Below are 18,200 nucleotides of genomic sequence, written 5' to 3' on the forward strand. Positions count from 1 at the left end.
GAACCGTCTGGATTAATATAATCTCTAACACGTGCAAATTACGCACAGGACAGCAAGTGTTGGGGCTGGGATTTTTCTTTTTTAAAGGCGAGGGTGAATGAACAAAACCCCAGCGTGTATTTGGAGTAGGAGACCTCTAAATACACGCAAATGTGACTTTGCCTTCAGCTGCACCTGCCTTTATGTGTTCCAAAAATACCTTGATTTGATGAATCCCTCCCAAAAGCTTTGCCCTGAGAAAAAACAATCTTCCAAGAACTTCAAATTCTGACATGAACCCCTAGAAATTACATCTTCAGAAACTCTCCTTCTGGGAGTGCCGGTGAGGGGATGGAATTTGCATGAGCTCTGGCCCAAAAGCAAAAGCAAGACAGGAATAATGAGGAATTTATTTCTCCAGACCAGCGAGGATGTTGCTCCAACAAGAGAAAAGACTGAAATATTTGTCATTTTCTCCTTGGTTTTCTCCCTTACTTCACTTTCAAGTCTTCAAAAATTCCAGTCATCATTTATGCAATGCTTACATCTGTGTAAACATCTTAGCTAATTACTCGAGTTACTGGTGTCTAAACAGAGCCTCTACAAGAGCCTGACAGTGCTGTGTCAGACACTGAGATAACAGTCAGACACTGCAGGAGGGGCTGACTAACACAGGAGATATATTTGGGGTTTGAGGCTGGTAAATCAGACAGGTTTAGTTCATTCGAGGTACCAAAAGATATTCAGACAATTCGAACAAATATCATAAATGTGCTGAATCTCTACTTGTGTAGTGTCTGATAACTGCAATACCTGAACAAAAATGCAGCAGTGAGTTCTGGATGATATCACGGGCCCAGTGAAGAGTCTGATGGAACAGATTCACAGCAGAGTCAAATGTTCACTGCCCAAATGGATTCAAACAGGTGTGTGATGATCAAGGGAAATTTCAGACTGTGAAGAGAAAAACATATAAAATGAACCTATACAGTATAGAAAGATTCTTGCAAGCAACAGAAGCATGAATCAGAAAAAGAGGAAAAACAGCAAGCTAAAAACGTACTATGCAAATGATGGTTTAATATGGTATGCAAGGAGAAAAACTCTTTATTCATAACTATGAATTGGCAATGAAAGTACGTGAAGGACAAAATTAGTTGTGAGACTACTGCTCCTTAAAAGTATATTTCCTGGTCATTTTCTGGCTCATATTTTGCTTTCCTCTACTGTAACTCTTCCCCAAAAACATCATTTTTGGGGAGGATACGAGATTTTAAAGAGCTATATTTGACTTACAGAAGATCAAACGTAGTTCTGCGTCCTTGATAGTGTGGCACTCATTTGGATACAGGGGGTTTGTTTTGAGGTTCACAACAGCAGCATAAGTGCCCTGTGACCAACAGCAGTGTCTGTCAACCCTGAGGGGCTCAAATGCTTACCTAGAAAAAGGACAAGCAGTGATTTTTTATAAAAATAAATTGTGTTTTCCATCCATTTAAAAGGTGCCCTCTTAAAAGGAGTCTCCGGGAAAAATTTGTACAGCTGTACCCAGTGAAAAACTCAGATTTCCTGGAGAAAATTACTCTGGGGAGGAACAATTTCCCACTCAGGGAAGCCACACTAACAGGGAAGGACTTGGCCAAACTGGCACAGCTTCTCAATACTATTTGTGCCTTTGACCTGCCAGGAGTGACGTCAAACCCACTGCGTGAAGCTGGAGAAATGAATGGGTAGAGAAAACATTACACTTGGAAAAAAAGCCCAGGTTTTGTGGATGGAAGCTGTGCAGTGATTTAGCACCAAGACTTCACAAATGAAAAGAGGAAAGTGAAAGCCATGGCAGAGATCCCCCAGGACCTTGTTCAGGGCGAACTGTCAGGTGTTGATTTTTGAAGGTGTTTGACTGGTTTTCGGGGGGCTTTTTGAGCAAGGAGTCAGTCACCTCAGCAAGGGCAGTGAAAGAAATTGTAGGTGAATTGAGGAAGCTGCTTAAGCCCAGAGATGATGCTGTCACTTATAAGAGGGCATTTTGGGCCTGCAGCTGGAAGCAGCAGTGAATGATAACAGAGGTGACAACGGTGGAGACTGTTTTGGTGCACCCACTGCTCTGACCTTCTCTCCAAACTGGCAAGGCACTGGTACTGAGCACTTCAGAAATCTATTTCTGCTCCTTCAGCACGTGTGGGAGCTGAGGCCTCTGGAAAATCAGGTCCTTTTTAAGTTGGGGTCAAGCAGGGACTTCTCATCCTGCTGTTGCACACCAGCTACTTCAGACCCACGAATTTCGGGTACTTCAAACAACGCAGTTCCTTACACATTGTTCTTGGAACACACTTCAAAACTGTTATGGAACTAACACTCACCCTTTTTCCTCCTTTTATCTTTGCATGTCCCAGTTTTATTTATACCAGTAGTACACGAAGGATTGTACAGCACACAGTGAAGAGGTTTTTCTGGAAGCAAGCCAGGAAAATATCATCCTAAAAGGTGATGTTTCATAATTATTATTTAATTGCTACTTTTAGTTCTAGTCCCCTCTAGACTGCAAAAGCAATGTTTATCTAACCAGGCAGTAGGCAATTTCTCCAGCCAATTACTGCTCACCAATAGAGTTGATTATCAAGCAGAAAATATCTGATGCTCTTTGTGAGGGATTCATCCCCACAGAAAGAGAGTGAGGCCATCAGAGAGGCAAAATTCTATCAAATTAATTGCTGCTGATGGGTTCTACAACAACCTGCTCAAATCCAGCACCCACCTTTGCCTTTGAGGTAAGGACTCCAGTAACCCTTCACTGACACAGACTCATGAAGTCAAGCACGAAGAAGGAAGAGGAAAATGAAATGTCAATACCTTCCCCCCACACCACCCCTGCAAAGGAACTTTCAACACTAAGATGATCAAAATCAAATCCCCAATGAAGCCAGAATCTGTGAAAAGAGTACCCTGTCCCTAAGGCTCTGTGATTAATAGCCTTGTAGTTTATACAGAGAGGAATAGTGTTAAAAAGAGAAAACAGTCTGTCAGCTAAGGCACTTCTTTGGAATGTTAAGAGATGCTGGTTGACATGCCCCCAGACACAAGTAGGAGCTGAATCCAGGTCTCTCACTTTGTGGATGAGCCAAGAGTTAGATTAGTCCAAAAATAAAATTAAAAAAAATGTAGAGACAGAGAACTACTACTCAGTTTTGTAAATTATACTGAAATCTTCTTTGATCGTTTCCTTCTGTGTTCCTGCTCAGATTTAAATGGAAATATTCATTTTAGTATTTCATTAGAGGGGGATAAAAAAAATGGGCACTGAGCCCCCTTGGTAGCAGAGGGGAGCAGTGGAGATGTGCTTGGGGTCCAGATCTGTCCCTACCTGCTTGCTTCAAAGTAACATGGGAAATACAAGGTCTCCCCCATGTTTGTTCAATAACATAATTAATAAGTGGGAATTCAGTGCTTTTTTAGAACACCAGAGAGGTTTTACTGCAAGGCTGAGTAGCAGTTTTATTAACCCTAAGGCTAACACTCCTCTGGTGCTGGGGGTGTGGGGAGGGGAAAGGTACTAAAAGGTTGAGGACAAAAATGCCCTTCACCCTCACATTGATTGAGGTACATCAGAGAGCAGCAAAGTGGCAGGTCTTCAAAGGCAATCATTAATTTCGAAGGAAAATAAATTTATTGAAACATATTAAGTTCTGGTATATTTATATACGAATGAAGCAAGTTAACATTCACTCTGCTGACATTGTTTTGTCAGTTAGACCTCACAAACACACATGGTCCTCAGCAATGATCCTGCTGAGAATGCCTTTAACTAAAATATTAGCATTTACATCACTGTTGGCACACAGGCTCATATGAGACAGCCCAGTCAGACCATCAGGACCACCTTCATGTGGTAAGGTCATACTGCCACATTACTGTTATTGCTATCCAACAAATACAGAGCCTCCAAATTAGGCCTTATTTTCCAACCATTGACTTTCTTAAAACTATTGGGAAATGTTTCTCATTTTTCAGTAAGAATATTTTTCATCAAAATTAAGTACTTACTTTTTTCTGAGACATCACTATCCTTCCCTGGCAACATCACACAATGTCACCCTCTAGACAAGCGCTGCATCAACGTGAAGTCTTTTTATCCGAGTATATGAAATAAACCCAGTAATTTCAAAGATGTGTTTCCTGTCTCTTCATGTGTGTTTCCAATTTCTAGAGGTAATTCTGCACCTGCTAAAAGGTATCTCTCAGTTTGACTACCAAGGGGTAATTTTGTGAATAAATTGGTGAAAAAATCCGAAAACATCTCAAATGACCCAATCACAGCCAAATTTAACTGCTGACAATTTCCATTATAACATTCTGTCAATTCTTGGATACAGGAGGTCACATTTTATCCTCAATCACCAGTATTTACTTGCAGAAGAGGCATCTGAGGTTACATAACTCAAGATCACATCATTTATAACAATGATGTACGTGCAAGAAATTCCTGTTTCTTCCTGCTTTTCATACCTTCCCCTCACACACTCTGAAGCCAAACAAAATTTCAGGAATCTGGAAGGCATGATAACAGAATTGCTTCTCCAGACTGAGAACCCAGGTATGTTTCAATTGGAGCCCAAATTTACATTTCCCTGGGGGAATGATCAGCCAGGTGAGTTTACGTGATCTTTAAAAACAAACCGAACGAAAAACCAACACCACCACCGCAAAAAAAAGAAAGAAAAAAAAAAGCCCCAGTCAGATAACTCAGTAATTTTTTTTGTAATGGCAATCATACCCCATAACCCAGCCCTACAAACATGCCATAGCACAGTGACCAGCACAGAGGGACAGCAAACCACACCTCTCTCTTCCACCAGATTGGACACCCCAGAAGCGAATCCAACGTGTGATTTATGTGGCACAGAACACGGGCCACGACACAGCACCACCCTTCAGTGCACACCCCTGGGCAACACCTCCCTCTTCACACCATCAGCACAGACCTCACCAAAGGGATGCAGAATTCCAGAGGTGTTATCCACTTCCTTTCCAGCTGGGCCTGCAAAGGTGACTGTGCTGCCAGCTGAGAGATGAGAGAGTGTCCATTCAGCATGAGATGAAGCAGGGAAGGGAGCTCACAGCCCCTCTTGGCATTGAGGGGTCACTGTTTGAAGGCCAAAGCTGTTCTCAGCCTGGGCACAACCAGCAGCCCAAATTTTCTTCCCATGTGAGGTGGGATTTTACTGGTTTCACTGCAAGGGACAGCAAAAGCAAAGCAAAATGAACTTGCCTTGAAATGGCCAAGTTTCTTGTTCAGATAAACATTGGAACTATTCAGGGAAGGTATTTTGGATAAAACAACATCACTTCATGGACCTATTGGAGCTTTGATAGAACACAATACCTGACAATCTGTACCTTTATATTTAAATACCATGCTGATGTTTCAAAGACAAATGCCTCCTAAAAGGATCAGGAGGAGGCAGGAATGGCTGATGGAATCCAGTTTCAATTCAACATTATTCTAATCTAAAGCAAAATGGAGCACGGTCAGGCAGAGGACCAGCTCATTAAGCTTCAATGGATAACTGTTGAAAGCCAATTATTAGAAAATAAACTCACATTGCTTTATTCATCCAGTAAAGTTCAATAATTTGAAATGTTAAAAATCTAATATTTCTTAATAATATTATTGTGATATTGGCATAAATGACTCTTTTTAAAGGAAGCTACCAGCCAAGTGAATTTAAAAACCTTTCCCTAAGCAGAAAGACACATCAGATATTTGAACATATTGGTTTACAACACAGCATGATTGCCAAGAGAAACCTTCCCAAATATCTCCTGGTAAATATACATAATTTATTCATTTATTCTATGAAAGACACACACTGTTTAGAACCTGCCTGACCTCCAGGGTAGCAGAGACTTTACACACCAACCAGTTAAATCCCAATAAAGTGCATAACTGATATCTAATTTATGCTCATCTAATTTATGGACTCAGTTTCTATATATTTACTTACACGTTTCTTCAGTAAAGAGTCTTAATATTGTCTCCTTGACACCATTGTAAATAAATTCCCTGCTGAACTGCATTTTATATGACAGCAAATTCTGGGATTAGCACCGAAATGCAGAGGTTTTGGGTTTGTTATTCCACATGTGTCCTTCAAGTGGATGTACTCCAGGTGATCCTGTCTGCTTCAACAGGCAAAGCTGAGTTTGTAAAATAAGGTCCATGGATTCTGGCAGGGTCGGAGCCACAGAATTCTTTAGTCACAGAAGGAGAATGCACATTTTCCATGACCTTGCAGAAAACGCAAATATTTCTATTTTGTGCACCTTGATGATTAATATTTCTGATTTTTAAATTATTTTTTTTTCAATTGAGCAAGACAGCATGTGCATGAGGAGAGATGTGAGCTTTTGGATATTCTAATCAAGTTACCACGGGCTGGGGGTGGGGGGGAAATACAAATCTGAAGGAACAGATCTCCTCCAGGCAATTCTGCAAGTTGAAAAACTCATTGTGATGTCAGTTCTTGAACAGTCAAAGCCTTTCAGTTCAACATTAATCAGGATATATTTTAAGCAAGAAGAAATAAGTGACCAAGGAATAAATCTGAAAATTAAGCAGTAGCAGTGGATTTAGAAGTAAAATTATTTCATGAAATGAGATTTACTGGGTGTTCTTTCAGCATAAACTTATGGAGGTTTTTTAGGCTTTATTCTAGGTAAAGCTGCTTGGTATATATACACTGTATATTTTTATGATTCCACTTATGATCACTTAACTAATTAAAGTAATACACAGTACTTTTTAATTTGTATCATTAATGTGTATAATATTTATTATTCTCAAGACCCAGGTGAAATTAAACTGAAAGGCAGATGACAGAATCAACTGGACCACACGCCAGGTACAAAAATTACCTCATTTCAGGGTCAGGGCTCCAGTGGGTGTTTGAAACATGAAAAGGTTCAGACATTCTGGTCAATACACACACCTGCTATAGGGAGGGCCTCCAAGTTCATGCATCCATTTAGGTGCCCCTCAAAATGCTCATTTTTAAAATACCGAATGTGAAGGAAAACAGTTCAAAAAATCACAGTGAAACAGGCAAAGAGAGCAAACTACGTGCTGTTGTACTCTTGATTACCTTTGACCAGACTGGTGCTCAGCTAAGATGGATCATGTGCCTTCTACTTTTCTCTGTTGGATATAAATGTGTGTTTATTTTCAGGTGTTATTAGAGCATTACTGGAGTTAATTGGCTGCTGTCACGTGAAGCTCAATGTCTTGGTTTTGAAAGCTTAAATTTAATTTATCTGCTGAAAATTATTAAAGACTAAATTTGGAAGATTAGGTACTGTAATTATTTCACAGACTAGAGTCAATGCAGAAGATGACAAATGTAAATCCATAACATCAGTGGACACAAAACAATCGTTGTTTTGGTGTATGTGTAAAATACCAACACACATCATGCAACTGAAACGATGTGAAATCATATAAATAGGGGTGAGTTTACCTCCATATGACTGAGTTTCTAGTGTCTTTCAGCAGCTGAAAGTACTAAGTAGCTGTAATTCTCTCACTTTAATTTGATGATATACGTCAGTCAGATACACCATTCATGTCTGCCCACTTTTCAGAAAGATTCTGTCAAGAAAATGGTGCTGCAGGAGATACAAACAACTAATGACAGGAAATCCCCAAGCACCCCTAATTTCTTTTTCTTTACCTCAGTTCCAAATACCTCTTTTTTGAACTTCTTTAATGTTTATAATATTAGTAGAGTTTTGCTCTCAGCCCAGACTGTACATTACTGTGTAACAGAGCATTTGGGTTCCACAGAGAATAGTTGAGTGGAACAGATAAACATAAAATGAGCTGCATGCTAGAAAAGAGTCTTTGATATTCAGTATGTTCTCTAATATCTTTTGAGCCAGAAATGCTTTCAAAAAAAAATGGAAAAGGAAAGGAAAGAAAACAAATTTACTGTAAATAAATAAAAAGCAGTGTTAACCAATGCTCTCCACACTGAACAATTATCTGAAGCAAATAATAAATTGCTTGAAGTAAAAAGAGTGAAAGTTGAATGCAATTGTAATATGGGATGTGAGAGTTGGAGCAACCTTTGATCAGAACAGGTGACATATATTTATACATAGTTTAAATTTATATATATAGTTTACATATAATTCTCCTCCACTACTGAGGCTCAGTTGCATGTAAGAAACTAGTTAGAGGACTCCCTCCAATTCCTCATAGAAACAGAAGCTGTGTTAGATTTTAATTTTTTACTTTTTTTAAACATCACTACAAGTCTTGAGCTTGTCTCAGCTTTCAGCAGGGCTCCATATGGCTCCTACAACTGCCAAGCAAAGTACAGTCATCAAACCCACAAGAAATTTTCAGCCAAAATACTGCCTTAAATTGACCAGAACTTTGGAAAATGAACAGTGGCTCCAAAGTTTTGTTTGATGTGCAGGGCAAAAAGAAACCTACAGAAAGTGTAGCAGATGCTTATGCATGAAGAAAGAAATGTTAAAATATATTAAATATCTTCAATTCACTGAATCAGGAGCAAGGAGGCAAACTAGGGTTAAGGCTCCTGAGACTGTGAAGCTTATATTGGAGTAGTTAGTAACCCAGGAGCTGAAATCCATTCTCTCTTCCCCTCCAAAAGTTCTTCATTGTCAAAAGTCTCCAATATCTTTTTTGGATATCCCACATGGAACATAGCCACTAGCCTAGTTGCCTTGGAGAAATCCAATCCTTTTTCTGAAGACTTCAAAATCCACAAGATTACAATTTAGAAATTAAGAAACTTCAGGTGGAAGCATGGAAAAGGAAAAGGACAGCTTTTTCTCAACAAAATCTGAATAAACAACAAATGGTGCAATCAAAAACTTTCAGAAGAAACCAAACAATACCTCGCTCTGAGATGAGCTGGTCTCTCTCTCTCAGTTGTTTTCCATGAGGAAAACATGGGGAAAAAAACTTCCTCCATCCTGGAAGAAACAGATGGGGTGCAGGGAGGGGGAACTGGACACTAGGGAAAAAAAATTCCAACATCTCTTTTCAAACCTATGACAACAAGGTAAAAAACCCGTTAAGAAATTAGCAAACAGAAAAACTGAGCCGGGAAGAAGGTGGAGCCTAAATCCAGGAATTCCAGAAGTGCAAGGTAACATAAAAAAGGGATCTCATTAATCATACTCTTACTGGAATGGGGTAAGGAGACAAAATCCTCCTCTTTCCTTATCTTCCTATGGAATATATTGGTCCATTTGGACCTGGATCCTGTAGCCATTGTTTTCACAGACTCAGGTCATGTGGACAAACTGAATTGTTTCTGGATTACAGCCTTTAGTATATCCAGGGCTTGGGGCAGGGGCAGGCATGCCAGGACTTTTCCATCCTGTTTATAGCTGGGATTAGGGGCCAGGGATACACAGAGAGGTGTTTTTCATCAAACAGGAGAGCAAGCAGTTCTTCATTACAGTTACAACGATTGATGGGGCAAAGCCAGTCCATAAAGAGATTTATCACAGGGGTCACAAGTCTGCTTGCTCATCACAGATAATGCAAGAGTTTCAGGGAGGGAGTGCAAACAGTGAGAAGCCTTGGGATTGAAAAACAGCAAGGAAGAACTAAGATGCCTTCTTATCTCTGCAGTGTCATGAAGAATTTGCATTCCCACATCTCCCCCTTTTTTGTTTTCTAGCTGCAAAATCGAGGCTTGCACAAAACTACGATTAATCACACGTTGTACACAAGGTAATAAACAGGGAATACAAAGCATAACACAAAGGAATACAAACAGGCCCATTAATAATATAAAGGCTTTCTTTAACCAGGGTCCTGTACTAAACATATCAAGCCAACCAAACAAGCTGTCTAAGCCTTGCTCATTATCTTCTTTGAGTTGAGCTTTAAGTTTCTTCAGTTTATCAATGCTTTGATGTATCAATTCAGAATGACCACTCAGATTCATGCAACAAATTCCTTCAAATTCTTTTCACCCACTGATGTTTTAGAAAACCAGAGTTTTCTTAGTATAACAAGATTCAGTGATTCACCTGGAATCCTGCATGGATCCTCACACGAATCGTCAAGGAATCCTTTCACTTGCTGAAGCAATTAGAAAACAAAGACAAAACATTATTTTAACCACAAAATTTGCATTCCCACAGGATCCCAATATTCTATTTGCCTTACCCTCACATGAAGGTTAAGTCTTCCCTCAGGAATTTGGAAGAAATAAAGTACATGGGGTAGAAGGAGCAATTAGATACATCTGTTGAGTGTTTTCCTCCCTCTTTGTGCTTGATGGGAAAACGCTGCTTGCATTTGTAAAGCTCTAACACTTGTACCATTTCAAATGTCTTTTCTTTTGCCAAGTGAACTCTCAAAAATTAGATATTATTGTAGAAAGCACTGCCTAATGAGCCAGTGTCATTTAGAATATTCAGATCTATATTGCTACCATCCAGTTTTCAAGCCCTAGAAATGCCATTAATAGGCTTCAGAAATACATGGGATGGTCACAAGGACAATAGACCTGGGTTACAGCTGTTCCTGCAGCTGCCATAAGCTTCACATGCTCCAGAGATGACAGTGATTGATAGTCAAATTACATTGCCAGTTTTTTTCTGTGTCAGGCTCATTATTAGACACAATGCCTTGGTTGCTCTTGGGAATTTGCTTCATTTAGCTGTTCCCAAGATGAATTCTCCCATCTCCACAGAATAAGTTCACATAGTAGAATAAGTTCACAAATATATATATATATATATATATATATATATCAGAAATAAACAGCTGATGTGGTATGAACAATGCAACCAATAATATTTCATAATGAACAAACTAAATAGGATGAGTTGCAACCACTTTTAAAGTCAAAGAATCTATTTTTGGGGTGGCAAAATTTTCCATGAGACACTTTTTGCATTGCTATGGTTTCACTTTTTAAAGCACACTATTATTATGTTCATAGTGCACTTAACAGAGAGCTTTTTGCAATACATTCCTACATTCACACCAGTATTTGGTATTTACAGATCACTAGTTTCAGATTATTTTTAACATTAGCAAATCCTGACTCATGGAGCTGTGAGGTAAACACTGTGGGAATGGCAAGTAACAACACCTACAGTGATTTCCTAGTTAAATATTGACATTCTAAACATTCAGTTGGCTGTTTGGGGATTTTTCATTCTACTTTTTTTGACTGAAATTAAGCAAATTTAGCCTTTCCTTAGGAAGGCTTTTTTGCAAGTGTTTCAGGTTTTTTTCTCTTTGGGAACAGAGTTCAGAATAAGTAAATCCTCTCCCTTAAAGAAAAAAAAAAGAAAAGAAAGAAATAAATCAGCAATTTGCCTCTAAATCACAACTGCACAAAGGTAGGAAGTGGATATTTAACAGAACCCATGGCAGACTTGCATGTTTTTAGTGGCTTGAAAGATAAATGGCCTTAAAAAGTTTCTCACTTTTGGTGAAGTGACCTAGGACTGTTATATTGCTCTAGAAAACAGCACTGCTGGACAGGCACAAATAGAAACAGGTTAGAACAAATCCAAAGGAATAACATTCCTCTTATCTCCATATAATTAGAACTGCAGAAGGATCTTCTGTTCCTTGCTCCATAATTACAGTAATCTTTGAACATCCTATTGAAACATCTTCACAAGTTTCTCTTTGCTGTGTGAATCCAAGCAAACTTTACAGGGAAATATAAAGGGACCTGATTTCCCACAAAGTAAACAAAAAAGAACCCTGTAAACTGTTGATGATTTACCAAGTACATTTGAGCTGCAAAAGATACAGATGGAGACGTGTGTGGATTAATATGAGAAGGTTTCCAAGCATGGTATCTGTCAATCACTTAAAACACTTCTTTAATAAAAGGCGAAACACAAATTCAGTGTAATTATCCTTCATGCTATACCTTTTCTTTTTCTATCCTTTTGGTGTTCCAAATACCTCTGATTTCAAACACAAACGTTTCTATAATATTATAGCAGACAGTAAATGAAAATTGCAGCACTGTGACATACCTACAGTGGATCATGTTCAGCCCAGATGGATTTAAAAGGCAATTTAAGTGTCCAAATCTCCCTGGATCTCATATTCAGCCATTTTTGAGCAGATTATTGCAAGGGGGGGGAAAGGCCCTGGCACTGAGGCAGCGTTCTAAAGGAACCACAAGTTCACTAAACATTAAGGAGCAGTAACCTCCCTGTGAGAACATTGTACAATCACTGTTTGTACACAACTCCCTCAGTGGAAGTCAGACTTGTCTATGGCTTGATTACTCTCTTTTACCTGAATCCATATTTGTACAGGAAATTGCAACCTCAAATGTTTTTCCCCACCAAATTCCAGGCAAACACCTTCCCATGGAAAATGTTGAACTATCTAAAGTGGACAGAGCATTTCCTACAGTGCCTGACTTTCAGCAGCCAGGTAACATCTTGATCTGCTTTATTTAGCACTTTGTTTCAATCCTCTGTATTTCCACCAACAACTTCAACCAATTTGCTGTGGCACTGCCCCCACAGCTGTTTCTGTGCTTGTGCTGTCACTCCTCCTGGGGTTCACTGCTGGCTCAGGGATCACAAGCACTCTTGGCAGCTTGCTTGCTTTCATCTTTAGGTTTAATGACAAAAAACTTCTTTTCTCTATTAAAGCAGTCTTCAACACTCTACTATGCTCAGGGCTGGGGTGAATCTGCTCTTTCTTTGGATGAAAGAGCCCGTTTTAGAGGGAGAAAAAATGTCTAAATCTGAAGCAAACACTCCATTGCATGTCTCCACCAGATTACATGAGGTTGTGTTACTAAATATTTATATTCCTACCAGGAATATAAATCAGAATATCAGAATATCAGAAAAGCAATTTGCAGAAAGAAAGGAAAAACAATTGACAACAGAGAACATTTACATGCTGGTGGTGCTGTGTGTTTACCAAAGCATGGATACCCCTCCATTAGGGAATGCTAAATCCTGAAGAGACAGCAGGCTTGGGAAAGAGAAGATTGCCCACAATGGCTCCAGTGCCATATACATCAATCCTTGCTCTGAGCCAGTAAATGTTCTGGGTTCTACTGCCCTGAAAAGAGCACTTGAGTGAGAATTTATTCCACTAAAGATACTTTTAAGTCCCAAAAACATTAGACAAGTGTTTGGATGTTGCCATAGAGTGAGCTTGACTGCCAAGAAACAGGACAGGAAGCAGAGGGTTGCCAAATATCAAGTCTGCCCTGCACAATCGAGTACTGGGTAGGGGATGTGGGCTCTGCCAGCTCTCCAGACCTGAAAACCTTCAGAGATAAACAGCTGTGAAAATTAACATTAAATTTGCAGCAAAAGTCAGGAATAAAATGCCATAAGATTCAAAGCATGAAGTAAAGAAAGAGCCCAGTGTTCATTTCCAAATTGTATTTTGGCCTCCAGGAGAGATACACTGGATTTTTAATTTTTATTTTTTTTTTTAATGTCTGTAACTGGTTATTTTGCACATCCAGAGTCATTCCAGACAGTTTTGAAAAAAACCCTCTCAAGTTTTGCTGTCTGGACACCTTTGAAAAAACAATGGCTGCAGAATGATTTTCATAGATATTTTGCATCTCTTTTGCTCTATGACAATCAAGTATATTATACTTTAAAATTCGTAAAGTGTATGAATCACGTACTTATTACTGCCTAAATTCCAGTTTGTAATCTCTATGGCTTCTTTTTTCTTTTTAATTATCCCTATTCTCACAGAGATAATTTCAATTCTTTAGTGACTACAGTCAGAATCTGAAGTGATCTGTTATACGATAGCAGGGAAAAAAGGAGGGGGGGGGAAAGGCACATCTTTCTCCCTATTCCATTCTAGATTATTTGACAAAAGTAAATGCATCCAACAGAAACAGGCAGGGGGAAGCAAAATTCCACATTTGCAACCATCTTTGCAGTAGGTCAGCCTGGCTTAGGCTGACAGCTCAGAATTTCTGAAACACCAGTTCCAAGCTCTCCCTGCAGCACCTTTCCCAAAGTTTATAACCACACAGTTTGAGTTTATATGTGGTTAAAAGAGGAGATGTGATTCTTGAAAAAGTAAAGCTTTCAATGCTTTTACACCACAGCATAAATCCTAAACCTCTTCGAGTGTTTACTTCGAGGAAGAAAGGAATTCTGTGCTTCACTCGGAGGAGATTAGCCTGAAATTAGTTAGACAATAATGATACAATAAAGGGGAATGGTTTTAAACTAAAAGGGGAGAGATTTAGATTAGATTTTAGGACATTCTCCCCTGTGAGGGTGGGGAAGCCCTGGCACAGGTTGCCCAGAGAAGCTGTGGCTGCCCCATCCCTGGAAGTGTCCAAGGCCAGGTTGGATGGGGCTTGGAGCAACCTGGGCTGGTGGAAGGTGTCCCTGCCCGTGGGTGGAATGAGGGGGGCAACCAGAGTGGGACTCCCCGAGGCAGGATTCTGTCAGATATTCCGTCTTTGTGAGCCAGACTGGATGTCTCACTTTTCATCTTTGGAAATAAACCTTTGGAAATAAATATATCTGATTACTTGGTCTAATCAGTAGGTGTTTACTTAGAGCATTGGTAAAAAAGAAATGCTTTCATCAGAAAATTGGCCTGGTAAAGTAACTATGAATCAACCTCTAAATCTGGTCAACCAGGTTGTTAAATGCTCTCTTCACTCCTACCTCTTCCTTCATGTCCAGCGTCCTCAAGTTTACCATGCACTAGTCCAGACAAAATAACAAATTGTTTCATTGTGTCTCCACTTCCAACTCACTTTTTCCGCCCTCACTGACCATTTTCAAATAAATCAAACAAAATGTTTTCCCAAGCTGAGTTGGCACAAAGCCTAATAAAAATGCATATAAATTTGGGCTGCTGGCAGAGCAGGACTACAAAGAACGAGATTTTTCTGAGGTCCTGACATGCTTTTTATACAGCACAGTAAGTACAAAACCTAAAAGAAATTAGATGTTTACACAAAATGTAAAGAGAGCTGTTGAACTCCTCTCTAGAGGTTCAATTTAAAAAGCAAACAAAACCAACAAAAACAAACAAAAAAACCCCAACAAATTTATGGAAGACATCTTTCAAAAGAGAAGACATCTGTATCTTGTTTACCTAACTCTTACATTCCTCCCTTGTCATCTGTCACTGGCCTCTGTTGAAGTTATAGTATTTTTATATATATAAAAGTATTAAGTTATATATATTGATATATATATTAAGTTATATATAAATTATAGACAAAGTTATATGAAATTATATATAAAGGGACTATTAAAGAGTCCCTTTAACTCAACCAATTAAATATTTTCTAAGTGCCAGTCATAAATCATACATTCAAAATACAAGCAGGAATAGTTCTATTAACATATGTTTGTTTCACTCCAATTAGTCTTGTCTGACAAACAATACTGGTAACCTTGCATGACATAAGAGAGTGTTTTAGGATTTAGTGCACCTGTAGGATTTCAAGTATACATATTCATTGTAGAAAAATCCATATACACTAATTATTGAATTGCTTTTTATAGCCTGAGTCAAGTGTAGCAAAGGGGGCACCGAGATTTGTGCTTTTCATGTTGCTGAGCTCACAGAGAACTCTCTGCAACCAACACTTCTGTAAAGTGTAAGTTCTCTACAACATCTAACTCTGAAATCCAAAGCCCAAGAGGTTTCTAAGCACTACTGGAATAATAATAACAAAGAGAGCAAAGAAATTTAGTTGCAGCAATGAAATTTAATATTTTCCTCCTCTTCAAGACTTCAGAAAGCCACATGCCCAAAGGAAGTTGTGTGGCTCCTCTGCCAAGAAAAGAGGGGATTAGTTTTATTTCCTCCTACATAGTTAGGGGCGGTTTTTTTAATCAAACATTGCCATCCAGTGGCAGGAAGAACAGTGGTGTCATTGCCAACTAACATGCTATTTTTCCAGTACCATCTGGCCTCAGAATGACATAGGCAAATTAAGTACTTAATTTTGTTTCCTGTTACCACGTGCACTTCTAATTTTACACGAGACAGCAGAAAGATTACGCAGGTATGAAAGCTCCTGGTTGAAAGCCCCTGGCTGAAAACTCATCAGAGCAAATGTCGAGAGCTGAAAAGCATTTTTTAAATTTTCCTTGACATTTAAGCTCGGCTGGTACTTTTCTGGTACTAGCCTGACACTTAAGGTAGCTTAGAGTCTGTCCCAGCTTACACTCCAGGCTGGAATTATGAAATGAACCCTTGACCAAGAAAAGCAGACTGAGAAATCCTCCTCAGGTACCCACAGCTCTCCCCAGAACAGATCAGCCTCAACCTGAAGGCTTGGAAAGCACAAGCCCTGAAATTTCAGCTGCTCTGAAACATTTACAATTATATCCAATTCTGAACCCTCTGCCAAGCACATTAACCCTCTCCTTGCCTCTGGGACTGGCCTTTTCCTACTGTTCATGGCCTGAGAAAACCAGGGACTGCAGGAAACAGCTTGTTCAGCCCTTGATAACGAGCTGTGCTCAGCTCTGGTCACACAACCCTTGTGGGATGGGCTTTTTAGCACCATGCCAGCCCACATTCCCCACCCTATAACCTGTAGATTTATTTCTTCTGGATCAGGTTCTAGAGTTCAGCTACTTCTCAGCCCACCTCGTGGTCATAATAACATATTTCAGCTTTTTCCCTAGAGGAAGTCTTCCCTTGGAACGTTTCACCAGGCACTAATTGGAGGAATTCAAAACAGCTCTTTTAAAAAAAAAAATAGGGGGAAAAAAGCTAAGTCAGAATATACAGTCTCCTTAGTATATAGAGTCATGTTTGTTGGTACATTTTCCAGAAAATATTCAGGAGATAAGACTTTTAAAGCTTATGGATTTTTTTTTCTCCCAGTTTCTAATCAAAATTCCCAGAGGTTCTGCAAGAGTTGTTGACCTTTTATCAGAGTCCTCTAATTATGCTCATTATCATTGTTAAGAAAAGATCACAGGGACAGAATTTGCATCTAATCTCTCACAACAGGGCTCCTAATCCCAGCACCACAATCAGAAACATTCTCAGACATGTTTTTACTTCCCAGCCTGGCAAGACAGACATCAAGTCTCTCACTCTGGTTTATTTTCTTTACAGAGCATCTTCAGGAGTAGCAAGATCCACTGTTTCAGTCCAATAACTTAAATTTCAAAACTCCCTCATTTTCCTAGCTTACACCTTGTTTAAAAACTTGAATGCAGTTTAGAATCCTTAAAATTATTCATTTCATATTCATTAAAGTTATTCATTAATTCCATATAATGAAAGAAGTGCTGAGCTGCTACAGATGTAGGGCATATTTTTTTTAAGTAGGATAAGATTAGATTCCTTCCATAACACAATAAATTTACTGGGGCATTTTACTGCTAATATAGGTACTGGTTGGTATTCCTTAGAAGGAAACTTTTAGAAACAGCCAAGAGAAGTAAATAGTTCAGTTTAAGCAGTAAGTTTTTTGGCTGATCATTTTCATTATTCATGAAACCTCTATATACATTGTATATCCTAGCACAGTGTGATTTTTGCCTTGTTATTATTTTAGTTCACGAACAAAAAAAAAGAAGTTGTTATGAATCAGAATTCCACCTGTAACACTTATTCTCCTGTATTATTACTCTTCAGCCACAGCATGGAATCTTTGCTTGACAGCAATTTATCAAAATATATGAAGATGACCTCCAAATTTCAAGACTAATAACTGCCAGCTGAGGCTACTATTTCCCTTCTCTTCACAAAACACAGGCAACAGTTGTATAAACACCAAAATACAGGGATTCCAGACTTGTGGAAATGGCATGTTCTGATGAAATCAGTAACGCTTGGAAGTTAAACAGAAATGGTAAACATTTTCTCAAAACCCATTGAGGAAGAATGAGGAGCGTGGGATTTAGAGTAAACTACGTGTTTGTTTGCTTATTTCAAAGAAAAAGAATTTGAAAATTGCAATAAGCATATAGCTGAACCTCATTCAACAAACATATCAATTTCTGCAATATTTATAGGCTTTTCTGTAATATTTATTGCTGAGATATTTATGCACCTCAGGAGGAAGAGATTTCTTTTCTCAGCTCCACAGCATGGCAAGAATGCTTTATGCATCTCTGCAGATGGGGAAGCTCTAAAAAACCACTTTGGCTGGGAAAGATGTCCAGTTCTGCAGAGCCTCCCTAACAACAAGGTTAATTCTTGTCCT

Source organism: Chiroxiphia lanceolata, chromosome 11 (assembly GCF_009829145.1).
Source record: "Chiroxiphia lanceolata isolate bChiLan1 chromosome 11, bChiLan1.pri, whole genome shotgun sequence".
Lineage (NCBI taxonomy): Eukaryota > Metazoa > Chordata > Aves > Passeriformes > Pipridae > Chiroxiphia > Chiroxiphia lanceolata.